The sequence below is a fragment of the Pagrus pagrus genome (assembly GCF_965226575.1).
Source record: "Pagrus pagrus genome assembly, chromosome: 1".
Taxonomy (NCBI): domain Eukaryota; kingdom Metazoa; phylum Chordata; class Actinopteri; order Spariformes; family Sparidae; genus Pagrus; species Pagrus pagrus.
The window spans coordinates 28,566,059-28,593,020 of record NC_140185.1 but is presented as its reverse complement, the minus strand read 5'-3'; the positions used below and the strand labels follow the sequence as shown (position 1 = coordinate 28,593,020).

General features: G+C 40.0%; 1 protein-coding gene across 10 annotated transcripts in view; it reads left to right on the top strand.

Annotated features, from left to right (window-relative positions):
* The first annotated feature begins 1,487 nt into the window (after positions 1–1,487).
* The window catches only part of esrrga (estrogen-related receptor gamma a), a 123,333-nt gene continuing 97,858 nt past the window's right edge, over positions 1,488–26,962 (top strand). For 6 of the 10 annotated variants that reach the window (XM_084354285.1, XM_084354283.1, XM_084354281.1 and 3 more), the window contains exons 1-2: positions 1,531–1,980; positions 15,087–15,185. The gene's annotated coding sequence lies outside the window, so the exon portion shown is untranslated. The other 4 variants (XM_084354277.1, XM_084354274.1, XM_084354280.1 and 1 more) reach the window with 3 other exon arrangements.

Below are 26,962 nucleotides of genomic sequence, written 5' to 3'. Positions count from 1 at the left end.
GGCAGTGAGTTAGAAGCGGAAAAATACAGCGAAACGAAATATTTTTTTCTTTTATGTTGCCAGAATATTTACAGCTTATTAAACAATGACCCAAAGTAGCATTATAGTGTAATATAAGGAGAGTCAGAGCATCTGCAGGTGCATAGGCCTAAACCTTCTCACTAAAAGCACATCTCCCACTCAAAAGTGCATAAACTAAAGGTATTTTATTTCTGGTCCCCCTCAGTCATATCTTTTTATGCAGCTAGTAATACTCTGGGCACTTTGCCCTTGGCCTCCTTGTCTTTGTAAAGCTCCAAACAGTGCAGAGACTGTGCCTTGGGCCTTCCAGCAGCTATAAAACCCAAATTTGTCATTGAAATTTTTTTCTCGCAAAAGCTGCAGTCCAGCGAGCTTGTGATGCAGCTTATATGTGTTTCTCTGAGGCAGTGTAAGAAAAAATGCTGTTTAAAAGCCCAGAAAACATGTCAGCTGAAATAGATCATAGTGCAATGTATCCATGCTCCATACTGGCAATTTCAGGAGGATGAGCCTCCAAGACAGCTTGGAAATAGGCACTTTCATAGCCTTCCTAGGGGGTGGGGGAAAATGTAAACAGCATACAAAGAAAGCAGTAAAACGTATTACATTTATATATTTATGTCAATCGTAACTTCCAAAGCATTCATTTAAAAGTATTTGAATGATTTCGCATTGACATGTAAACCATCCAAGGTAAACAGAAGAATAAAATCTATTCTCACAGTCTTACTCGCATGCGAGCCAAACATCCTCTTATTTAATCTACTGCTGTTTTAAGAATTTTTTAAATAAAAATGTCCAATATTTTCAAGTCCTGTAAGTACATCTACTTAAGTACTGTCCTTACTTTACTACAAATGCAAGTTTGCAAGTAGAATTGTGAGATCCTTGAACGCCTACTTCACTTGAGCACTTCCATTTTTTAACTGTAACCTCTCCACTACATCTCAGAAAAAGGCTACTATTTAAGCTAATGAAACTCTTTAAAAGAAAAAAAAAAGGACTAGCAGAAAATGTATAGTCACAAATCTTAAAACAGGCCTGTTTTTCTGAGCTCATGAAAAGTTGACCATGGTCCTATCAGGACAGCTGATGATTTTACTGATTGTGATGCATTGCTGGAGATTAAACTACCCATCAGTGTATAAACTAGTAAAAGTTAGCTCAACCTTAAACATCTATGGCATTAACATGCAACATATACATTCATGCAGCAGCCATATATAAGAATAAACTACTGACAGGGAACATTTTTTTCTGCATAAAGAGCACTTTTACTTATAATATAATATAATTCAGCAGATCTTTTACTTATAGTGGAGTACTTAAGTAAAAGATCTGAGTACTTCTTTCACGACTGGTCTTGTCCAGTAGCAGTTACTGTGTTTTTACTGTATTGTTGCCTCAACAGCGCCCCTCTGATTACTATGAGTTATCTTGTGTGGTGAAAGAGGGTATTGCACTGTCAGAGGCCATCACGTCGTCTACAGAGGAGAGGCCAGGTGAAGTTGATTAGGGGAAAAAAATACCACCATAATACAGCAGAGATAAAACTGAGAGTGGGGGGAACAAACTGTCACGGAAAGCGAGAAAGAAAGTAATGCTGTTTATTTGAAATAATTTGGAAAATTAGCGTTATTTTTAGTAAGTTACATTCACCAGCTAGCGTTAGCTTCAATTAACGTTGTTATAACAGCTAACGTCCCCTTGTGTGTGTCCTAAACTAAGCTAACGTTAGCTAGCAGCGACGGAGGGACAACTTAGTAAAATAAAATAAAAAATGCTCTAAACGATTACTGAGTGCAAATACAGTCTAATGGGAGACCCAAGTAAGTTACTTAAAGACTGGACCTAGATACGAGAAACTTGGCCATTTTACCGTGGAGGCTGTGGTGGAAGACATTAACTCCAGTGGGAAGATGTTGTTCTTGAACTTTCTTCTGCAAATAACAGCAGTCGGTGAGTCAAATACAACTACCTTACTCATTATTTTGGCATTATTTATTATTTCAGTGTGCTGTTTTATTTTAAAGCACGTTGTTCAAGAAATATCTACATACATTTTTGCTATTTTCTATTGGCTTGGCAAAAAAAATGGCGTCTGTACAAACATACTTCGCCGTTGTGGATGTGGTGATTTTCCTTGAATGTAGCTGAAGTTTGTCTTTTCATGCTGTCTCAGCACCATGGACAGGGCCAGTCTGGGCTTTTACTTGTGTGTGGTTGGTGACTGGTGTTGTCTGGTGGTATAGTTGGAATTTCCTCACTGTTGCTTTGCTTTTAAGTTGTGCTACATTTAGCTTTAATAAGCAAATACAAGAGTTACATATGTGGGCTATTAAGTAGGAGTGTTGAGTAAGTAAGTCCCGTATATGATAAATGCATTGATATACTATACTTGTACAGGTATATGTAATATATACATATACTTGTCTGTTGTCATCCTGGGGTTTTGGTGTGGGGTTTGTGCATTTGACTTCTGAAATGATTGACTTTGTAAAATGATACCTGGACAGACATGTGGCCCACTTTGTGCCTTTTTCGAAAGCCCTGTCTTATTTTACCTCCTCACATTTTTCCCACCACACAACTGCTTTTTCTACATGCATTTACTTATTCAAGCAACATTGTATAAGCATTGTATCAAGCATTATTGTATAACCTAATATGCCATTTGTAAGAGTAGGCATGAGTACGATAAAACTCAGTATAACTACTGGAGAAAAATCCACTGTCCATGAATCTCATCACAGGCCAATAGGAAGCACTCTGAATGCACACACACACACACACACACACACACACCATGTATATACAGTATATATTGCAAGAGTATGAGCGAGAGAAAGAAAGAGAAGGGGTATCATGAGGTCAGGTAAGCGGGAGAGTTTTTCTAGCTGTGTGTATGATTCAGTTTGGTTTACAACAGATGGGCCTACTGTGACCCACAGGCAAATACATGGAGCCCCCCACCCCTATCCACACACACAACCACATACACACAAAATAACTGCAGATTTTTCAGTCCAGAGTCTTAGAGCCCTGGTATTACGTATCCTACCAACAGATTGCTGTTAAATATAAAGACAGACATGTACTTTAATTGAATTAAGACTTTCTGTAGGCAGATATCAGCTAATATGATTAGGGCGATAAACTGGCATAACCAGTCAATACCAACCCAGTGCATTGTTGCTGAGGTGGTAAATGGCATCTCCTTGTAGCACAGTATTTTACCATTGCCATGTATTTAAGTGGGCTGGTACTGACTGGTACGCAGGACCAGCACTTTTACATTTTACTCTTATGATTAACCGTGACTTTTTCTTGCGTACCGAAACTTCTCACAACCTGTAGCTACACTTTTCTGCCCTTTCCGTATCACGCCTGGGATGCTGGGACCACAAGCATATCGTAGCACAGCCCGCCTCCTTTCATTGCCCATTTTAACCAGTTGGGCTGTTCATATAGAGTACACCGCAGTGCAAAGCTCCTACTCATTATCTGCAGCGATCATTTGAGTATATATGGTCTCTGCCATATATACGCAAGCGAATCTTGCAAGAAAACACACTGATTATCTATTAGAAAATAGTGTCCTTGCTGTTCGTGCTTGTGTTTTTACGTATTTATTCCTTAGAGATGAGCAGAGGCACACAGGCTGCAGGCAGCAGAGAAGACCTCCCTGCAGATAATCTTTTAACTTCCTTGTTGAAGTACTGTAGAAGCAATGTGAATAACAGCAGTACCAACACTTATTTTTTTCCACTTCAAGCACTGACTATTGCACTTGTTTGTTCTTGATACCGGTTTGTTGTAAATACTTTGAAGACAGTTGTCAAGTTTGACTTATGTTTTTTTCACCTGGTGGCAAAGACTTATCTCCTCTTTCGTATTGGTGGAGTAGGACTGACACTGAAAGCATATTTTACTGGCCAGCTTTGCCACTTTAACACCATTAAACTAGAGGCCCAGGTCTTTACTCCAGAGACGTGGAAGAATATCAGAGTGGGTGTCATGGTGAGGCAATTTGTGTGGACTGCAGTCACCCACTGATAGTCCATGGCCCCGCAGGGGAAAACATTCACACTGTTACCATGACGGTTAACACTAGGGGTCAACACGGGTCAACTGGAAGAGTAGGAGGAGAAAACTACGAGGGGGTAAAAAAATGACGATGAAGAGTAAAAGTGGAGAATTTGGGGAGATTAAGTGAGCAAAGCATTAGCAAAGGAAAGAAAGGGTGGGAAAGAGTGAGATGGATGGGGTAACTGGGGAAATTGGACAGGGAGAGATGACAGGGTCATGGTAAGGAGAGGGAGAAGGAAGATGAATAGAGGATGAAGGAGAAGAGGATGAAAAAGATGAGGGGAGATGAAGAGAGTAGATAGGGATAAGGGAGAATGAGAAAAGAAGACAGACAAGGAAAAGATAGGGGTGAGGTAAAGATAAAGAGAAGAGGATAAGGGGAGAAAGAAGTTAGAAGAAGAAAGAGAGAGGAAAACATAAGAGAATGAGGCAGAGAAGAAGAAAAAGAGAGGTATATGATGTAACTGGTTGAAGTGCTGAGCTAAACAAAGTGTAACACATCCACAAACTACAGCAAATTGTCATCATAATTACAGTTTTGTAGAATAGAGTTTTTGTATTTTATATATTACAAATACAAGCCTTTCAAATTGAATTTAGTCTATTTTGTCTTTACCTCAATATTTTGCAAATATCAGAAATAGTGGCCTCAATATATAATGAGGTAGAATGTCTATTTTGTTGGTATGGTATTAGTACTTCTCATATGTGTCAGGCAGGGCTGCCCAGAATACAATTCTTTGGGCTCCGGAGCTTCGGTGGTAATCAACAGCGAACATTCAAAGCTTCAGTTGTGTGGTTGATTCAGTTCTTTTTCCGCATCTTCCACCTTTTTGTGCGGCTGCTCCGAGAGCTTCTAGTTGAAAATTGACTTTTCAGGAAGGCACTGGGGTCCTCACTGTCGATCTCTTTCAGGCATCCAATCATATAATATATATGACCCGTCACCTGTCACCCTGGTAATCAAGAAAATGGTGGAGAAGCTTGTTCTGGCTTTGTCTGTCTATCCTGAGGTGTATCAGACAGAAACTATCATAAAAGAGACAGAAAAGTCCATTTGTTGGAGCAAATCTGGCGTACACTGAATGTTGCTGGTGAGTGTTGTGCCAGCACTTCACTGCCAGAATGAATTGTTATGTGGACACGGATCCTTAAAACTCAGTTCCCAAATGGCTTAACAAATCATTGTTTGGTTTATTTTCTACAACTGTGCTTTTCAGTTTTATTCACAATGTGAACATTGAAGGGACAAACAAGATCTTAACTCTCTGTTTTGCAATTTTGCTGTTGCACTCTTCCTTATAAACTCACTGCTCCTCTTTCTTGCTGTCTTTCTCTCTGTGTGCTTGTCTTTGCTTTTCTTTCATCTGCACTGCCCTGTCTGCCCTCAGCAGCAAACCTCTGCTTATTAGAGAAAGAGAGAGAAACAGAGACTGATGGAGAGCAACGGCAAAAAGATAGAAAGAGGGAGAATGGGAAGAAATAGAAAGCAAATTTTGCTTGTCAGGATTTCTGTGTGTGTGTGTGTGTGTGTGTGTGTGTATGTGTGTGAGTGAGTTAGAGAGAGAGAGGGAGAGACTGAGAGGAAGAGAGAGAGATTTTTGCTTATCGGACAGGAAGTGGATCTCTTACAATAGCATTCTGACGTTTCCCCTTCTCTAATGTGGAAAACTGTTAAGATTTCTATTCCAGATACCATGCACACACACACACACACACACACACACACACACACACACACACACACACACACAGACACACACGTCACAGCGGTGCAGATAAGATGCAGCTGCTGTGTTGTAGACAGAATCACTGAGTCAGCCATATGTATTCACAGACTTAAGACAATCGCTAATTCACACTAACACAAAAGCGCACAAAGATACACAAACATACACAATTCTACATGAGGCTTACATACCTCACATACATATTTGCTATTCAGTTGGTACTCCAAATACATTTATACACATACAAAACACTGGAAGAGGGAATAAACAGACAGGTTTAGAGAAAGACATTTCGTTTGTATGGAGATGGTAGAAATGATGAGACCGTGAATGAAAGAGAAATATTCTGGGTTGAAACAGGCAGGGTGGAGCTGAAGAATGAAAATGAATTGAGATAGGCACCGAGGGAAAGGAAATCAAAAACAGACATGAGTAATATTGTATTAATAGGACTGTCTGTATGACGTCCATAGAGAGAGTAAGAAAGTTTTTCTACTTTATTTACAACAAAAATTATTGAACAGTGATTAAACCTGTTTATTTCAGATAAACTTCAGCATGTAATCTATAGTCTGCCTTTCTATAAAAAAAAAAGTCTGCTATGCAGGAAGTGATGCATAATCTGCTTGATGCGTGAGGTTTAATAAGTAGGAAAAATCAGTAGTAATGCATGGCATATACGGCAGACATGTCATATAAGCATAATTCTCAAATACATGTTACTTAGAAACATGAGATGCTTTGTTGTTGAATTTGTGAATAAAACATGGCACCATATGTGCTGCATTAATCCAAATTTGACTCTGAATCTAAACAGATTAAACCGCAGTTTCTATTCTTTTTTTTTTCTCAGCGGTGTAATCTTTAGCTTCCGCTTGACATTGGCAGCAAACATTGCAGAGTAATGGGCTTGGTACTTGGATATTTCTTACCGAAATGCAACATGGGAGCCATAGTCAATTTTGTTTTTGTATTTATTCTTTATTTTTATTTACAGAGGCTTATACCTTCGAAGATATTCAAAGAACCAGACATTTGTATTCATCTGGACTTATTATTCTAACCAGAGGAGCTGTATGCCCATTAAAGCCTTGAAGTGCTTGAACTAAGTCAAATAACTTCCACTTCTCAATCTATAGAATTGAGGTTGCATTCATTTACTGTGTCTCCACTACCTTACTTCAATAAAAAGCTAATAACTAAATTTGTTTGATTTGTTGTTAGAGTATGTTGCTATAATGCAGTTAAATTTTTAAATGACAGCAAAGATTTTTACCTTTATGCATAATTCATCCATCTATAAAGTTGAATCCAAAGTAACACACATTGTTTTTTAGATGGTGTTATGGTCATCTTTTCAGCAAAGCTAACTACAGTATTTTTTCTGTGTTTTGCTTTAACATTTGGTTACCTAATTACCTGCTGGTGTACAAGGCATAGTCTGTTGTGCTTACACAATAGTACTTTTTAATTTTTCAATGCAAGTTCATTTCAAATTCAATATTAATTTTTTTTCCCACCTTCACATGATCAAGACTGACAGCCGCATAATTAAATTAGAACTAAGGGACATGATTATGACTGCTGAGTGCTTTCATAGATGCTGAACAGCAGCCTTTTTTTCTTAAACTTTAAAATCCTAAGCATTTGACTGAACTGCGTCTAAAAAGTCTAACAATTTACAGAATAAATTGGCAAAAAGACTAGAATTTGCTTCTCTGAGGCTTCTGTATAATGGGAATAATAATAAAGAATATCAAATAAGGATTGACAGGGAGTGAGATATCCAGATGGTGCAACAGAAAGATAGAGCTATGATGCAAGAGTAAAGTTGTGTCAGAGAAAAGGAGGAAAGGTGAGACAGAAAGGCTGACAGCTTGACAGTAAGACAGGGAGGTAGACAGGGAGAATACCCAGGGAAGTGTTGCTCTGACTCACATTTTCCATCTCAGTAAACCGGAATGATCCCTCTCTAGTCCAGAGCTGTTAAAGTGTTTGCCTTGTGTGTTTGTGTGTGTCTTTGTGTGTGTGAGAGAGAGAGAGAAGCAGAGAAAGAGTAAAACAGGTTGAAATGAAGATGATTAACGGGGTTGGTCTGCGTGTGTGTCTGTGTGCGTGTCTGTCTGTCTGCCTGTGGCTGGCAGACCCATCCAGGCGTGAGTAAGAGATGGTTATTTGGTGTACAGGGCAGTTTCCACAAATGCTTGTTTTCTTGTCACCAAAAACACTTGAAATGTCTAATGGGGAAAGCAGACACTCTGCGATGTTGCACTGATTTTAATGGGAAAAGCGGATTTTGTCTATCCGTGTGTGCTGATGCAGAGTTCATCTTCAGGGAGGATAAGATGTATAAGAACATTTAAAATTAATAATGCGTAAATTGAACTGAAAAGTACACGTATCAAGCAGATAGTAACAACACCAAATAATCTGAGAAGCAGCTTGTGTCCTGCTACAACTTTTTTAAGTTTTCTTGGACATGTTGCATGTGAGTGGCATTTGGATCAATAGCAGAAATAAAAAGATGTCAGCTTTTTATCAGTCAGCAATCACAATGCAATTTCTTTAGAAAGTATCTCTAAATCTCCTTTGCCTTCCAAACATTTTTATACGTTAATGTCATTCTTTAACAGCTTTTAGACAGAAACAGATTTTCTGTTGTTGACTATAAAACAAACCCCGCAAATTATTTTTTTAGAGATATTTCTTGAAAATACAATAAACTTAAAGTAGTTTAAATTCTATATCCTTTTGAAATACTAATAAAAGAGAGCTGAAACATTGAATCAGAGGTCTGAATCAACAAGAGGAATTTACCTCAAAGAGCCCAGAAAAGCTTGAATTCAGTGGTGTTTCCCTTTACCCATGATGAAAGAGAGATCAGATTTTTATATGTACCACAGTGGGGTCGACTATTGTCTGACTGATGAACAAACAGTTGGGCCATCCCCTAATCCCAGTAGGAGTTTACACACACACACACACACACACACACACACACACACACAAACACACACACAGCAAAATCCCACTGTGTGTGTGAACAAACAGAGGATGAAAGGCAAGACAGCAAGGGGAAGAGCACATATAAAGAGCTGCTGTTTTATTAATGAACCTGGAAACAGGCTTGGGATTCTCAGGATCTGTTTGTGTGTGTGTGTGTGTGTGTGTGTGTGTGTGTGTGTGTGTGTGTGTGTGTGTGTGTGTGTGTGAGTGTGAGCGTGCGTGCGTGCGTGTGTGTGCAGCCACACAGTAGCAGAAACCAGGGTGGGTGCCTGGACCGTAGTGAGGCGCGCACACACACACACACACACCGACACACACACACACACACGGTCTCTAATAAATTCACTCTAATTCATTCTCTCTTTTCTCTGGGGAAGAGCCAGCAGTTTGCCTGATCCAAGGAAGCTTCACGTTACCTTCACTAAATAATTGATGCTCTCTCTCTCTCTGAGTTGCACTCACTTGCTCTCTCTTTCTGCTCTCTGTGTATCTGTCTGTTTCCCTTTTTCTTTCCGTCTGGTTCATTTTTTCTGTCTGTCTTTTTTGTCCATCTCTATTTCTGTTTCTTCTGTCTGTCTTTCCTCCCCTCTCTCTCTCCCTCTCTCTCTCTCCTCTCTCTCTCTGTCTCTCAATCATTGTGTATTGTCTCTACCATTCCAAGCCGTGAAAATGTTGATAAATTTCAAAAGAATAGCCAGCAGTTTGGGAGATGAATGTGTTATTAAAGAGTTTTTTCCCAAGCCAAGCCCTTTGGGTATATGTCTGTGAATGGCACTAGGTATTTGTGTGTTTGTGTCTAAGAGGGAGACTGAGAGGTTTTTAGGGTGAGAGATCTTCTCGGGTCCAAATGTCCCCCTCAAGAATTGAAACCGAAGAAAAGTGGCCGCATGTAGATGCACAGTGTGCGTGAAAAAGATTTTGTGTATATGCGTGCTGCTGAATGCATCTGTATTTCTGTGTGTGTGCGCGTGGGAGTGCGTGTGCATGTGCAGGGCCCTTCTTCCCCCACTACCACAGGGATCTGACCCCACTAACCAGAGGTTAAGTGCTCCTTCTCTCTTTCTCTAACATTCATCTTGTCCTCTCTCTCTCTCTCATTCTGACATGCTATTCCCATTTCTGTATTTCCAACCATTGCAATTCTCTGTCTTCCACTGGAATCCTGATGCTTACCACTCAGTGTATCCCTGTGAAATTGTGATTGCAGAAAACATTTTGATTTGGATTATGAAATCACGGCTATTTGTTTGTTTGTCTCTAAAAAGCTTTATTTTTTGAAGGAATATTAATAGAGCTTAAATGTTGGTAGTAAAGTGGCATACCCTTTCATATATTGACTTCCTAAATCAAATTGAATGTAAATAGATTTTAACTGTAAATATCTGAGCAGTAGCAATCTTCAAAATTATGCAAGTTGCCATTAGAAAGCGTATTGTCTCCAAGAGTCTGAAAACAATGACCTTTAGGACACAAACACACATGCTTTTATCAAAGCTTCAAGCCCCTTCCCACTGCATTGCATGGATCACTACTCATTGAGAAAGAGGTCGGAGGGGTGCCATGTACTGTATGTGGTCAGCGCTTATATGTTTGTGTTTGACCAACTTGCCCTGTGGGTATTCAAACATCTCCCTACAGGTTATTCATGATTGTATCAAAAGTCATTTTTATGCTTTCCTTTCTTTATTGTTTCTAGTAACGACAAAAAATGAATAAGACACTAAAGGGACTTTAACTCTGAAATGGTCGCCCACTTTAAAATGCAGCATGCAAACAGTATAACAATCTGGCATAGTACACGTATTGAAATATTAAATTGAAATACGAGAGCATGGCATTGTTCTTGTACAACACTATATTTCTTTTTTCTATCTATTGTCACTAAGAAACACATTTTCTGCTTCCAACTCCTCAACAACTCCTCCTCTACTGGATTTCACTGTACATAATATTTTGTGGAGTCAAATATGTGCTGTAGCAAGCACTAAAGTGAAATCTAAAGCAGCACTCTGTACTGTACCACCACTTCTGTTTGTGTGTGTGTGTGTGTGTGTCTGTGCATGTTTTTGTGCTGGTTGGTTCGTCGCTGAGAGACTGAGAGAGTCAAGAGTCCCTAATCCGTGCCATCAGAGACTTCTCAACACACACATATACGCACAAACACACACACTCATTCACTCACATTCTTATCAGCTTGCCCAGTGAACCATTATGGTGTGTGTGTGTGTGTGTGTGTGTGTGTGTGTGTGTGTGTGTGTGTGTGTGTGTGTGTGTGTGCATTTGTGTGTGTGTCTATGTGTGTGTGTGCTGATGAGGGGATACCAGTCCTCCCATGACAGAGGTAATCCTGTTCAGTGGCAGGTCTGGATATCCCAACTGGTGTGTGTGTGTGTGTGTGTGTGTGTGTGTGTGTGTTTGTGTGTATCCCATAGCAGCAGGTCATAAAGCCCAAATCTACTGTCTGCTTGTCTGCCTGCCACTCTGTCTGTTACTCTGTCTGTAAGCCAGCTTGTCTGCACTACTGTCTGTGACCCATTGTGCCCACTTCTGTCCAACTGTACTACTGAGTCAACTGAAACAGAAACTTGAATCTAGAATAGGGATGAGTAGAGACCCATTAACTGATAATTAGTACATTAATAGTTAATAAATAAGAAGTGAGGGGGAAACAAAGGCAAAATTATATGAAATACAAGAGCCACGTTCCATGTCATCCAACGCTGAATTGACTTAATGAGCTCCTGCACAACGCGTCAGCCCCTGTTGAGGCTGTCTGACACATGCTGGATGGAGAGGCCCTAAGTGAAGAGCACACTAGTCTAACTTGACTTAAATCTGCACTTTGTCTTGTCGCTGTACCAGCTCTAGAGAAAAGAAGTAAACTGGACTGCATCTCCCAGTCAGCACTGATGAAGTTACAGGTAGTTGTAAGGTTAACTTTTGTTTGTGAGAGCTGTCCAGCAGTCGCTTGTCAGTGCTAACATTAGCCTGTCTGCCCTGGCTATTTTGACTTTTAGCTCATCCTCATTTCACGTTTGCTCCAAGTAGCTTTCAATTTAACAACACTACTTGGGCTCGAGGTAACGTTACTGAACTAACTCTTCGAATCCAGTGTTTCCCACACATACAGTTTTCTCGTGCTGGCCACCCAAGTATATTTGGTGACCCCTTTAAGCGTTTTATACACTACTTTTTTTTTTTTTTCAATCCATCCGGGAACAACGTCATCCGTGATCGATGGATCGTGAACAATCAGCTTGCTCTTCCTGTCCCATCTACTGTCAATCACACATGCTCTTGAGATGTTCTTTGGTATTACATCGTTCCTGTAAAGGCACCGATTGTGATGCAACCTCGCCTATTTAATGTACTACTAATGCCGTTGTTTTGTACAAACTTGTAAGTGCACCTGGTTGTTTCAGTGTCGTTCAATGCCCGTTGGATTCGATCGGCTGCATAACAAGCTTCTTCCTCACACGGCGCACCTGCTGTAGTGACAATGGAATCGTGGGTCACAAAATCCAAAACAAGAGGTGTGTTTATGATTGACTTTATGAAACTTACTGCTGGCGAAGAAAGCAGATCACGTTGCTGGTGGAGAGAAAACAGAAAGGAGAGAGAAACTGAAAAGCAAGGCAAGCCAGTGTGCATGCATTAAGGTGGAAAATTAAAGCAACACTATGTAGGACTAATGTAGGCAAACTCTTAAAGCTATTTTGAAGAAAGGTGATTTTTGAGTCTTATACTCAGGTCATCAAATACTGTTAATTTATGACCTCCTGTGTGTGTGGGTGGGTGCAGTGGGTAGAGGCATGTCGCTGATTGAACACATTTTCATGTCATAAAAGCCTGTGTGCTTACTTGCATATTGAGATGGCACTGGGTACGGGCATGTTTAACAGTACTCTCTCTTGTGTTTTGGGAGCATTACAGTGTCTGTTTTCAGGACAACAGCGGGGGGCTAATGGAACAGCTTTGTTGGTTTAAAGGAATTACCAGCATCCTTCGCCAAAATCAACTCATAATCTGCTTTACTGGCACCACTAGGCTCACTGCCACACCAGTGACAGTACCTACCATCACAACACACAAACACGCAGTGGTGATCAGCCAAACACCACTACAAGATGCTAACTCTCTTGTGACAACTAGATGAATGAAAAGAGAGAGGGAGAAAAAAAATAGAGAGAGGCAAAATACCAGTAAGACAATAAAAAAAGGAGAGAGGTATGAGGTGAAGAGACAGAGCGAGAGAGGATGGCAACAATGGAAGGGTGGGGGTGAGACATGGGGAGAGAGAGGGAGAGATGAGATGCTGCAGGGTTATCAGTGATTAACAGTTCCACCCTATAGTACGTTGGGTTGGACTTCAAAGAAAGAGCTGCTTTTTGTTTCCAGGCCTTGAGTGTAACCCTGGTAGGAATTAAGTGTTTATAAACACACACACACACACACACAAATGTTTCACAAAGTTTAAGAGTGAGAGACAGAGGGAAGCACGCAAGGGAAGATATGAGAGAGATTCAAACAAGGAGGAGGGTGAGGGTGAGAATCAGGAGAAAATGACAGAGGGTAAGATATGGAGGGAAAGGGAGACGAAGATGTAAAACATGAGAGTGGAAATGAAATAGAGCAATGCCTTCATAAGAACAAATTTTCTTATAACAGTGTTTTATTGATGTGTTAATAACAAATGTTAGTGCTCGACATCATCCAACCATCTTTTACAGATTTTAGCTTGTTGTTCATTTAGCTAGTGATTTCGTGTTCATTGGATGTTGAAAACTTGGATGTTGTAAAACATCATACATATTGGAAGACAATTTTAACTTCTTATCCACAATGTAAAGTTTACTTATGGTTTTTGGCTCCTGATCAGATGAATACTCGACATTCACTATTGTTGGACCTTTTCAAAAATCACGACACCCAAGTTTTGTTTGGTTACAATAACTGTTCTAGGACTTCCTCTGTGCTGTTCAAGGGGCAGAGACTGTGTTAATCAAAACTGTCTGCCAAAATAGTGGAGACAGTTGTGCATGTAGTTTAAGAAGGATGTGTGTGCCAACATGGGCATTATGTATTCTCTGTCAGTAGAGACATATTGATGGCCACTGTACATCATCTTTGACATGTCCTACTAATTAGATAAGAGACTCGTGTACTATGTATACTGCTGTATCAGCTGTACCAGATGTTGCAGAAAATGTATCTCCTTGATCAGCCATTTGAGATCTATATAATTTTGATTACAGTATTGTATTTCTTTTTTACACAGTCTGACCTCATCCTATAGATATGAATATATTCTACAAGTAAAATCTCAATCTTCAAATACACAAACCCTTTTTGAACGTTCTTCAAAGTTATTGTTGAACCCAGCAAGACACATTTTATTTATTATTCTAAGTCAATAATTGCACACATTTTAAACATACTTTTTGGGATGTTATATGCAAAAAGAAAGATAGGACGCACTTTCTATCCAGTCACTCTACAACCATAGAATAAAATGTAGATCATCAGTGGAGCCTTGGAAAAAACACGACGCCATCACCATGACGTTGAAAAAAATTGGACTTTATTTATCTTTGTTAGAATCCAGTCTTTCACCAGTTGCAACAAGTGGATGGATTTTGCTTATTGTTAAAATGCCCCGCACCTATAAACATAATCATGAAAGTGAACACATTCTCTCCGCTCAACCACTCACATACACAAACACACATTGTCTCATAACGGCCTCCCCATATACACACATACACACACAGGAGTAAAATGCTCCATCAAAGTACAAAAGTGGAGCGAGAGAGGGAGATAGAGAGAGAGAAAGGGAGAGGTCTGAGATCTGAGAGGAGAGGAGACGAGAACAATGGCTTTAAGTCTTGACAAACACTTAGCCGAGGCCTTCAGACTAACACTTTGGAGCAGACATGTCTGCCTGCATACCAATAGCAAACACTGTCACTCCCCATCTAACTCAGAGGCTTTTGATGTTCTATTCACAGAGATAGAGAGAAGGGAGGTGAAGGAGGGGATGGAGGTAGAGTGGGTGCAGTGAAGGGGATAGGGGAGAACATGAAAAAATGAAAAAAGGAAAGAAAAAAGGAGAGAATGAAGAAATGAAGTTGGCTGAATGAGAGAATGAAGAAAGACCTTTAATTTCTTCTGCAAACTGTGGCATTTCTGTCTGACCTTTTTTTCTCTCCTTTTCCCTTTCTAACAATATCTGGATCACAGCAGCAAGAATAAGTGACACAGAGAAGGAAGAAGAAGAGGAGGAGGAAAAAGGAAGAGGAGGAAGAGGACACAGAATGGATCCCTGTCCATAACATCACGGTACATGATTTGCAATCTTGAGGTTGCTCCCGTCTGTCTGTTTCCCTCTCTCACTTGAAATGAGGTGATGGTATATATTTAACTTGAGGAGTAGTAGAGCGTTTTCCAGTGACAGGTGTCCTAAGGCCAGGCACAGACTACTGGAGTTTTAAATTCTAATTCTACATTTAGATGTGCCTCATTAAATGGAAACAGTGTATTTTTAATCGAGTTTGAAGTTTTCAAACAACAGCAGTAACATACAAACTATCATACGTGCAAACATGTACAAATATATGTATACCATTACCAACCACATCTCTTATCTGCCGAAGTGCACAGGCACTGGCAGGCACAAACAGCCACACATACACACACACGCAACCTCCTCTGCAAGTTGATAAGTGTGTTAGGAGGCAGAAAGAAATTATTAATTATCAGGCTAATGGGCACCAGGCTGAGTTCTGCTTCATTAAGCTCTAACTGTTTGTGTGTGAATGTTTGTGTGTTTGTGTATCAGAGGGCGGAGGGGACCTCTGAGTAATGCACAAAGATAGGTGCACATAAATTCGCGTACACCCATACGCAGGGGGGTTTGTTTGCCAACTCAACCACACATATTCACTCATGCAAACATACGCATGCATGAAAACACTTGAATTTTTTACAGACATAGAGACAGAAATATGAATAGCATATTTGATATCATATATTAAACTTCTACATAACACTTGCCTATCGAGAAGCATAACTTGGTGGACTATGAAGCCATTTTTTAAAATAAAAAATGGACATTCATTTCTCATGGTCAAATGAGCCTTTTTCAATATTGAGAGAAGGCCTCAAAGTTAAATCTTTAAATTTTGGGAAAGGCTTCGCTCAGTCCCCCTCAGTATCAGCAACCAACCCTGAGAACATGCAGTACATCAGTGAAGTGTACCACTTCATGTGTCTACGTACAGTAAGTACGTGAGTTTTGTGTAGTTGTAGTAGTACTGTGTTTTCTCTTGCCCAGTGTTGAATTGTGATGCAGTCTGCTTCCACTCTATCCCTTGCAGGGTTGTGCTGCCTACAGTATGATAAGTAAAACCAGCGTTGACGTTAATCTGTCTCACTCCCACTAGGAAAGACAGATAAGGGGGAGAGAGAGGCAAAGGGAGAGGCAGAGGGAGGGTGAGACAGTGGAGGGAGTAAAGCGAAAAAGTTACATTGTTGTAATTATTTGGATTGAGATGTAGCCCTAACGTAATTTTTACTTGCAATATGGGAAAAAAAAATACATCCTTTTACACATTTTAAGAATATTGTTTGGCATTTTGGCTTTGTTGGACAGTTCACAGTTAAGTTAGGAGGAGGGGAACTCCCCAGTCGGATTCAAATCATGGTAAATGCAATTACATGGTATACTTCTTAGACCTTTGGGCCAGAGTGCCTGTTTTGTACATTTGTACAACATTTTAAAGCATTCCATGAAACATACAAGCATATCAACATAGCTTCTAACAATCGGAGTGTACAATACAGTAAGCAGTCAGCCTGTGGCAGTGTGTGTTGAAAATAAGAGCTAAAACAGTATTCAGTAAAGTCTCGAGGTTAACTATCTACTATCAATGTACAGGTGATTGCCAAAATAAAGCAAGTGAGATAACATTTTTGTATAAACAGGTATTCAATACTTAAATTAGAATAGAATATAAAGAATAAAACAACCAATAACAAAGAACAAATTATATAAAAGTAGCACTAAAAGTTATTTTGCCTGTAGTAATTAAATATGACAGAATACTGTTATCCATGGTTTGACATGCCAGTTGACAATTTTTAAAAAATATATATATTTTCAATGTACCTTCTGATGCTGGGGGTCTCTCTATCAAAACATAACAAAAGACGTTTGTTTGGATTCTGCTATGATCTGCAGCCGTTTACAGACGGGAAGAGAGCTCAGCGATTACTTTCAAACTTTTGGGATTAAAAAGTGGATTTACCTTAACTACTGTTTATCAACCTGACTGCAGCAGTGATCCAGAGGTGACCTCTATTGCTGGAATTTTACATACCGTAATGATAATTGCTGACAGAAGCTGGAGGGGACATGTCTTTACTTCATGAACGTTATAGAGATGAGAGGGAAAAAGAAGAGAGAGAACCGGAGTCTCTGGTGAGTGCTGAATTCACTAAAAGTTGACCTGAATTTAAACAAACAGACACACACACCCTTGGTGAGTGCTGTGCTCACTAAAGTTAGCTTCCAGCTGATATACAGTAAAGTAAAATTTCTACATATTATGTATTTAATGTCCTTCCTGCTGCCATAGATTTCCTGAATATTTCTTGAAATGTTTTCGGTTAGACTTGAGCCTGATTTCAAAAGCCTGAGTCAAACTGCCTGTAGCAACAGTGTGCGTGACAGCCATGGCAGTTTGTGATTTTTTTTGTTTGTGTGGACGTGTGTGTCCCTAAAAATAGCACTGATGGTAACATAAGCAGGGGCCCGGGCTCAGTGGTTTTTCCCATTGATTAGCTAGCGGGCTAATGCACAATCATCCCCACCACTCTTGCAAACACACACAAACTACTGCACTGTACTAATGAGAGTTGGTTAAGACCCCCTAGGAACAACCCACTGCCACTTTACTCCTGAGAGAGACAAGGGGTGTGAAAAACAGTTAAAAAGGAGAGTCAGATAAAGAGAGCACAAGAGAAAAATAAGGAGATAGAAAGATGGAAGGGACAGAGGATGAAAATATAACTAACAGTGAACAGTGTAATGGCATAAAATGCAGTCCTTTCATTTTTGTGTGATTGTGGGTGTGTGCGTGTGTGTGTGTAGGGATGTGGTTAATATGCCCCTGAGGGGTGTCCTCTTGCTGTCGATGTGTGTATCCCTGTGTCTGGGTGTATGTGTGTGCTAGAATTACCCAGAATGCTTTAGCGATTGACTGGCTGGCTAATGGCGGTCTCTGTTTACCTCTGATGGTCATTGACTAGGCCTTTGCATCAATACCTGTTTTTACAGCTATTCTAGAGCTGTGGGGGTGTGTGTGTGTGTGTGTGTGTGTGTGTGTGTGTGCGTACGCGCGCGCGCGCGCGCGTGTGTGTGTGTGTGTGTGTGTGTGTGTGTGTGTGTGTGTTAGTGTGTGCGTGTGTGTTTGTGTGTGTGGTTGTGAAAGAAATACTTCTACTTACCTCTACTTGGAAACTTAACTTTGCTTTTTCAAATTGCTTATCCTTGATGTATCATGTCAGTTCAGTTTTTGGAATGTCATCTTGTTTCATACATTCAGACAGCAATCTGATTTACCTGTGATATTTACATTACTTTGATAAACTGTTTTGAGAGCCATCATTGAGGTTTTGTTATTGCATAATTGCAAATTTTAGGTATAAAACAAGGTTTTTGGGTCAGCAGAAGTGATAAGCGTTGCTGATTAACTGTTGCAAAGTGAATAGACAATGTGACCGATCAGTCACTCAATTTCTATTTTCCAAATATTTCTATTGATTTTCAGGCATTTTAAGCTGTGACCTAATCATTTCTGACCTAATTCAGATGGATCCTAACACATCTTAACTCATTATCAATGCAGTGACTAAATGACGGTATAAACGTTTGCATCACTTATTAAAAGTGCGGTGTCTGCTCAGTGATGCACCACTACAAGTTTGATAGGCCCAACACTGCAAACTATAAAAGATAAATCTGTAATGTATTAATTTAAATGCTGTGGATAATCCTAAATAAGTGTTTTATGACCTATTAGATTCACTTAGAGGGCATTGTTGGAAAATTGTGTTTGAAGTTGAAATACTGTCAACTTCAAACACAGCTTTGTACAACTTTTCTCTCTTCCAGCCTCTAAACTCTCATCTTCTCCCTCTATGCCTTGCCTTTTTACATTCCTCCACAACTCATTTCAGTTTATTCCTCTCTCCTCATCAACACGGCTCCTCTCCTCTCCTCTCCTCTCCTCTCTCGTTCTCCTCCTACCATTCTCCCCTCAGCTTGGAAAGGATTTGGTCTCACAGACACTCAGCACGACTATCACCACTCCACCCAGGAGACCACTCATCTCTCCCTTCAACTCTCCCCCCTTGCCTCCAACCTCCTCCCCCCCTCTATCCATCCATCTACCCATCTATCCATCCATCGATTGCCACTATTCCTGGACTCCTGTTATCCCACTCCTGGTCCAGCTCGGGTTTCCCTTCCCTTCCCACCACTCAGCTGTGTGTCTGCGTGTGTGTGTGTGTGTGTGTGTGTGTGTGTGTGTATGTGTGTGTGTGTGTGTGTGTGTGTGTGTGTGTGTGTGTGTGTGTGTGCTAACCTCTGTATTTCTCTCTGTCTTTTTGAGTGTTGCATATAATTAATTATCCAATCAGCTCCAGCATGATAATCACATGAAATAAAGATTCATTTTGTTTCACTATTAATGTGAGAACAAGGCATTAATTTCCCAAAATCAATACATGATCACTTAAAATACTTGATTGCAGCACTTGAAACACACACACACACACACACACACACACACACACAGATGTACTTTCCACTAAATGTGACTCAATTCCATGCTCATTAGTAGAAACAGTGCTCTTGCTGCCTAGTCACCTCTAAATGGCCTAAGTGGCCCAAGTATTGATAATCTATAAGAAATGGTCAATTCTATGAGAAAAGCTGACTTAATCAATAGCCAAATTACTCTGGTAAGAGGTAAGCTCTTTGCTCATTCATTCATCCATCCATTCAGTAACTTAATCATTCATTTCATTAATATAGAGTTTTCAATATACCTTTCAAAATGTGTTTTGCAGGATTTTCATACCTTTTATTAGAAAGACATATTAGAGATGAAGGGGGAAGAGAGGAGTGGGGGACACAACATGCAACAGTGGTCCCCAGCTGGAATCAAACAAGGGCTTTTGGTGCCAATGATCAGTTTTTTAAACCCCAGAACACAACTGAAAATTTTAAATGACTTTATATTTTTAAAATCCACATAAAAAGTAGAAAAGTAGGAAGCAACAGCAAAGATTGATACTACCAGTAAATAGTAATGCCGATTATTGTAAGAAACAGACAGTTACAAACTCATATAGAGGGAAAGGGTATGTAGTAAATTTGCATGTCCATCCATAGGTACTGTCTCTTCTGCCTCTCTTGCTCTCTTTCTCTTCATATTGGGCTATAAATGAGGAGTTGCCTCCAAATGTTAGACATCATTGATACATTCTGAATAGAGGTGCATACAGTACACACATTACACTATGTAGTCTGTTTAACTGGCTCTCTTCTCCTCAGTCTAGTCAGAGGAGTGAACAGCAAGCTGTGTGGCATAGGAGAGGTGAATTGTGCTTCTGTGTGTGTGGACACTAACTGTCATTGCAAGGTTTGATGTCGCTGGGTCTAATTGTCTTTCATGTGAACACAAGAGAGGGGTGTTTGGCAAGCACTGGGTAGAGAGAGAATGAGAGAGAGAGGGGACACAGAGGGAGAAGAGGGTTGATGGGACAGTACAGTGAGGGTGAGGGGAAAAGAGGACGCATTGAAGGGAAAACAGGGAAAAGAATGAGTTGTCAGGTCTTTGTTATCATTTTTAAAATTAGCAGGCAACATGCTGTCAGGGACATTTAGTTTTCTTCCAAATTCACCTCATTCCTCTCTTCTCCCTGTCATCCCTCCCTGTCGGGGAAGTGGATTTAATTGTGTTCAGGGCTTTTTTAATAATTTTTATCATGGACTAACAGTACACTTTAGGTCTAACCTTAACTTTCACCCTAACCTGTACTTGTTCATTGATAAAGAACCTGATATAAAACACTTCCCTTAAAAGAAGGGAGGACTAGCCACAATGCCTTTTGATATGCCATAGACAAAGCAGTTCCAGCTCCAATACACTGCTTACCTGGCTCTTTAACACTTGCCTCAACTTATGTCGGTAAGGGGAAGTTGTTTAAAAAGCCTGGTAATTAATGCAGGGCTGAGAATTAAGAGAGAAGCTGCCGCAGGTGATTAATGCGCAAGGAATGTGTGTAGCATTTTTTTCAGAGACACTTTTAACTGGGCCTCTTAAATGACCATGGCGAAAGAGAAAGAGAGACACAGCGAGTAAGAAAAAAGCAATTCCCCTGTGCATCCCTTTACGTGTGTCTGCATGTGTGTTTTGTGTGCAAACTACCTCACTGTAGCTATTTAAGTAGTTGGCATCTGTATAACACACAGATCAAATAGCTGCCTTTTAATACAAAAAACATGCAGGCTCATCACAGACTAAAATTTGATTTTGGATATTTGGATAAAAATGAGAATGAGAAATTCTGACTGCTTCGGTGCTGTTAGTGGTAGAGGAACAATGCCCTCTTGTTTTATGCCATACAGGGTGAACTTGTGTGTAATTCAACTCAGTGGTATGTAAAGCGAAATGCTCTGTGAAATGATTATGTTAATGATTAATTAACGCACATTTTAAGACTGTCTTCTCAATTGCTTATCATAAAGAGGGAATACTGAAGGTGAGTGTGATTGATCTTAAGCCCTTTGTTTCACTAACACAATATTTTATCAAATAGTATTTTGGGAATAATTAAAGAAAACATGGGAAGAAAATGTGGTTTGATTAATGTCATAATTGAGATTTCATCCCATAATGTGGTAAATATATAGGACAAACACAAAGCCACCGAGATATAAAAACTAACAAAAAAGCATTAATGTTGTGAATATTCTGTGTCATTGGACCAAGTCCTCTGTGCCTGTATTAGTGTCCATGTCTTTGCTCGAGAAGTAGATTGAATGCACTTCCACATACCTCTATGGAAATGAAGTGACACACACACACACACACACACATGCACACGGTGGGACAATCAGGTCATTCCAAGGTAAAAGGACTTAGATATAGTGAAATATTCATACTTTAGATGTATTGTGTGTGTGTGTGTGTGTGTGTGTGTGTGTGTGTGTGTGTGTGCGCGCGCGCGCATAGGTGTGATTGTGTGTATGTGTGTGTGTCAAGCTCATGACTGCTACAAGCAGTTCGCTTTAATTGAGGTCCTGACGCCTCAAGCAAAATGCTTAGGAGAAAGATAAAACCTGCACAGTGGTGGGTAAACACACACACACGTACGTACACACACACACACATACACACACACACACACACACATTTTAACACAATACTGTTGACCTTAAAAACTAACTAAATAAAAGTTGGTTATCAGACAGTACAGATACAGTATGATGCCAGTCTCTTGCTGACCAGCGCCAATGAATGGAAACATTAGTGTTATTAATTGCATTTCACATGTCTTACCAGGATGGGGATCAGGTAAATTGAGAGTTTTAGGGGTTGCATGTTGTAAAGCCTGTTAAAAACTAACTTCCACTTACTCAAAATGCGCTAAAGAAACAGTTACATTTGTATTGACATTGACATCTCAGTTTAAGTAGAAGTAGTTTTTCATAGTTTGATTAGTATTAGTTTTTCCCCTCAACAATATAGTATTTTTAAATATGAAAATACATTTAAAATGTATCAACAGGGAGTTAATCAGGTTCTTAATCTTACATTGAACTACAGTAACAGCTCACTATGGTTTTAGGCTTTACATAATCATAATCATTAAGCTAAATGTGCAGTGCACACAGGAATTTGACTTGGTGTTACAGGATAGGAAGTTAAAAGTGTTAAAGAAAGTTACATACAAGAATAATATACAGTTAGGAATGATTTAAAAAATGCTATGTTATGCTACATACTGTTTGACATCGTGTATATTCAAGTAAAACATTATAAAATTGCTGCATAAAGCTTACTCCAGCATTGACTGTTTTGCTTTGGAACAGAGAAATTTCACAAGTGTGAAAGTGTAACAAGACATTCCAGCTCTGAAGTTATTCACAAGTCAAACCCAGCAAATGACCAATTGAATTTGGCATAACACTATATACACCTACTTGACATTTCTGTTGGATTCCTGCTGTAACTGAGACAGTTTAACTGTATTATGTAATGTGACTTGATTTAACTGAATCAACTACAGGCCACCATAACTTAAGTCTCAGGAACCGGTTAGGTGCTGCCAGAAAAGTTGCATTTGGCTGTCTGCAAATCCTAACAGAGGTCACACATTTTATAAAAGACACTGAGTGTGCTATCAGCTGTAATGCAAATATATCTGTACCTCATTGGTTTAGTGTTAATTCTACCTGTTTGTGTGCGTATGTGTGCGTTTGACATACAGTAGATAAGCCCACCGGGCTAAAAGCACAAGCCTGGTGGTATTTTCTCTGTATCAGAATTATAGATATTGAATGTTTGACTAAAGATATTATAACACACATTTGTACTTCACACACATGCCCCTATGCCCGTGCTCACTCTCTGTCTCTCACATACACAGCTCTCTGTGGATAATGGCTGCTAAAAGCCCTGGGAAAAAAAACATCTATTCTTCTCTTCAGAGATCAAAATATTGGCCTTCATTAAATGGTTTATTGAAGATAGATTTCTGCTTATTTAACACTTTGACTGGTTTCACTGATAACAACTGCGTGAGGGAGGGAGAAAGTTGAGGCACGTCAGTGTGTATGTCTTTGTGTTTGCTTGTTTGCCTTTTACAATAAGCGTATATCTGTGGTCATATGTGCAATACGTATATGTGTGTGTTTGTATCTGTTTTCCTGGATATGTGGTGTATGCACTTGTGTGTGTCTAATTAGTTTGTACTATTGCAACCACACAGTAGATATACTGTAGATAGTGTATCTGTAATTTACAGTGTTTGTGGTTTCCTGTGTTCTCTGCCCTTTAGCAGGTCTGATAACAGGTTCTTACTACAGTCAGGTGTCTGAACCTTATCAAGATTTCTCTCTTGTTCACTTGCTCTCTCTCTGTCTCTCTCAAAAGCTAATGGATTACACAACAACATCTGTGAAGGCATGCGCACAAGAAAGTGAGTGTAGTCGCAGTATGCAGATTGAAGCTGAAAATAATTCTTAGCACTTTGCAAACCCAGTTTTGTATAAAAAAATGTGTACTAAATTTACCGTACTGTCTTACAGGCTAAACAATATGCAAAAAAAATAAGGAATTATATTGCGATCATTGCAGAATGAGTCACCATTTTAGAGGGGATGGTAACTTTTGCATTTCATGTTCATTTGAAAAAAATGTAAAAAAGATAATGTAATCTTTGCTTGGGTCTGAGGCAAACGTGCTTGTATCTTACATGTGGAGAATATGATTTGTAGGCTGGGGCGTCTCTGTAGTAACAAAATACTTTATTTATATCATCATGTTGTGACAGATTTTACCTTTCTCAAAAGGTTGCAGCTCCTGCGATTTACGTATAGAGCTTTGCAATATTGTGATGTCGATAATAGTTCGATGAATTGTTCTGCCCTAATATCCTGCGAAGGCCAAAAAGTACAGCACTTACAAGTACTGTACTTTGCTTTTCTTCTTCTTAAACACCTAATCCTTCCTCCAGCCCCTTCTTTCCTTTATTGCTCTTTTTGTTACTTTTTTTCGTTCCACCTCTTTTCCTTACAGTACATCATCTCACCCTCTGCCCCCTCTTTTTCTTTCTCTTCATTACCCAACTTGTCCCAGGTCTTATGTAACCAATCTCCCTCTTTACGGCTAACATTCCTATACACATACTTCTTCCACTTGTATTTGGATTCGCAGCAGTAATGTGTGAGGCCAATTAAGAGGCATTGTACCGTTCTGGTCTCAGCAGCAAAATGAGAGCACCAAGGATGGAGAGAGAGAGAGAGAGGTGTTCCCCTCCCTCCCTACTTTCCACCCACCTTCTAATCCCTTAAAAGCACTTACGAGATTGGCGCTGCCCGCCTGCCTCTGCCTGCTTGTCTACCCGTTGGTCGCCACAGCAGCTGATTGGAGGAATCGGGGCTCCTAATTGGATCATGAGGGTGTGATGCAGGCGACAGCAGCCACATTATGGGAAGCTGACTTTGTGCAGCGTAACCCTGCCAGGATGACCCCTTCCCTGTGTATGAAGGTGTGTGTGTGTGTACTGTGTATGCAGGTGTGTGTGTGTGTGTGTGTGTGTGTGTGTGTGTGTGTGTGTGTGTGGGTTCAGGCTGACCTCAATGTGACTAAGAGCCTCCGCTCATCAAGGCAGGCTGGCTGAGGCTGCAGGAGAGGATAGATTGATGAAGAGAGGATAGGAAAGTAGAAGAGAGGAAAAAGAGGAGAAAATTGAGTAAAAATAAAAGGAAAAGAGAAAGCAGAAGAGAGAAGGGGTGGAGAGAGGATGGAGGTATTAGCACAGCATTAAGGGCACTGCGCTTGAGTTTTCCTTTTTTACAAATTTTTCCTTCCATTGTGACAGTAGGGGGTAAGGTAGGATTGATGACATGATGCAGTGAATTAATCCCCCTGAACTTTGTGCCTGTGCTCCGTGTGAGTGTGTGTGTTGGTGTCTTTCACTTTGGTGCAAAGTGACTGTGTTGTCCGTTACGGTGTAAATTGATAGCGTCACTGCTCTTTGCCGCATTACGGGGAGCGTGGAGCTGTACATTCAGTTTCCTAACTGCATTCTATATCACACCATCATGCACACCTGATCCCACAGACCTGAATGATACACCGGCAAGAACTATCTCCAGGCATTTTAACTTGAAACCTTGCCGGTAACACACACACACACATGCACTCTTCCTTTGGATGTATGATAAATGTAATTCTATTAAAAAGTACGGTTGACTGTAAATAATGTTACTGTTACTTCACTGAGTCTTTGGTGTTTTGACGTCTGCTTTTTAGGTTTGATATCTGTTTTTTTCCTTGTAAAGCCAACCATACTGTACTTTAAATGCCGCTTAAATCTCTTCACCCTTACCATTCTCTATAAACTTTTTACAGCTACGGCTTGGCCAGTTTAAACTTTGGTCCCAATGAACCCTGTGTTTTTTTTTGTTTTTTTTTGTTGTTGACTTGGTCATGACTAGCGATGACAGACGGAAAAGTTTATTCCTCAACGATTTACATATAAAGATAACCGTAACATTTACAAATTATTAATTACATAATTAAATAATGTCATTATTCTCGTCAGCTTTTTTCTTATTCAAAACTTTACATGAGACAAATGGAGAGTAGATTTTGTGTAGTTTTGTTTGCTCTCTAATGTGAAGGTTAATGGCAATGAGTAGAACCATAGTCAGAAATAGATTTCAGTTGACAAAATCCTTTCCTTCTATTTTGTATTCTCTCTTCTGTCCGTCTGGTAGCTGTGACTTCAAAAATCTGCTCATTTTAGCGCAACAGGAGACATCCCAGTGAATATTTGTGTGTGTTTGTCAGTGTGTGTGGCCATGTATGGATGTGGGTGTGCAAGTGAGTGTGGATTTGTGAGTGTGTCTGACCATGTTGGGAGTATGTGCATATGTGTGCAATCATTTGTGTACGTGTTGGTTTCGGATAGATCGTGCGGGTGTATGTAAGACCGTGTGTGTGTGTGTGTGTGCGTGGTGTGTCAGTGAAGTGCGGCAGTACAGCAGGGGCGTCTGATCCCTCCACCTTTTAAGAACATCAGAGGGTGTGAAAAGCACTGATTGCCCTAACCGCTCTCATTGGGACTCAAACCCCCGGCTTAGTTGTGCTTGAGCGAGTTTGGAGAGACAAGAGAGGGAGAGAGAGAGGTGTGTGTGTGTCTGTGTGTGTGAGGGAGAGGGGAACAGGGGAGCGACGGGGGAGACAGGAGAGAGAGGGTGGGAGTGAGTTTGGAGGAGTGATGGAGAAGGAGAGAGGAAATCAGGGTTAGCAAGG